We start from the raw sequence: 753 nt of genomic DNA, 5'->3' as shown, positions 1-753 counted from the left end.
GAGTTCCACAGTGCACTTTGTGGAACTCTTTAGCTTCTCGTTACTTGGTGGCCAAGCCATTTATCTGATTAGCAACATCTAAATCACTTTGCTCCTCCCTGGACTTCCGTATGTATATTTCTGTGCTTTTTTTTTTTTTTTTTGTATGTGGAAAATGTTTATAGATTTGATTACTTACTGTTTAACCCCTGCACTAGTTAATCTATAACCTCTTTTCTTCCTTACAACTATAAAGTCTGCCAAACATCTACAGGCTCTTAAAGTCTCTAATTAAGGCAATTTTCTTTCTCCACAAAGCCCTTCCCACTTTGCCTTCCCCCTGCCCATGGATCAAATGAAGACTGTCACATGACTGCACTCTCCAAACACTTTATGGTTTTCTTATGGCCCTTGTTTTACCTTTTCTCTTTTATTACTATTTAGGCAAAATGATATATTAGGAAAGTGCTAAGGGCCCCACATGGTTAGTCCTGTAGCTGTGCACCTGCTTCCTAGCAGCTTGTTTTGGTGATAACGTGCTTCTTTGGTGTTTAGTGCTTTCATCACAGTGATTGAGGTCAGCACAGAAGTCATTTATCCAAAACACTCTCATTTTAAAAATCGTTTTTATTGTCATTTTATGGTTAAAAAAACATACATGGCATGACTATAAAGTAATGAGACGAGTTTCCATGTCTGGCTTGTTTTACTGAGTCTCATTAGTATATAGTCACATCCTGTCTCAAGCTTGGAAGAAAAATATGCCTTGGCTAT

The 753-nt window shown here is 37.7% G+C and overlaps 1 protein-coding gene across 1 annotated transcript in view; it reads right to left on the bottom strand.

Moving 5' to 3' along the window:
* Window positions 127–753, bottom strand: part of ARID2 (AT-rich interaction domain 2) — a 162,771-nt gene continuing 162,144 nt past the window's right edge. The window contains 1 exon segment of the mRNA XM_021092987.1: window positions 127–753. This exon segment is cut by the window's right edge and continues 2,830 nt beyond it. The gene's annotated coding sequence lies outside the window, so the exon portion shown is untranslated.

Source organism: Sus scrofa, chromosome 5, assembly GCF_000003025.6.
Source record: "Sus scrofa isolate TJ Tabasco breed Duroc chromosome 5, Sscrofa11.1, whole genome shotgun sequence".
Lineage (NCBI taxonomy): Eukaryota > Metazoa > Chordata > Mammalia > Artiodactyla > Suidae > Sus > Sus scrofa.
The sequence above is the reverse complement of the archived record's forward strand: the minus strand, read 5'-3'. Positions and strand labels throughout refer to the sequence as shown.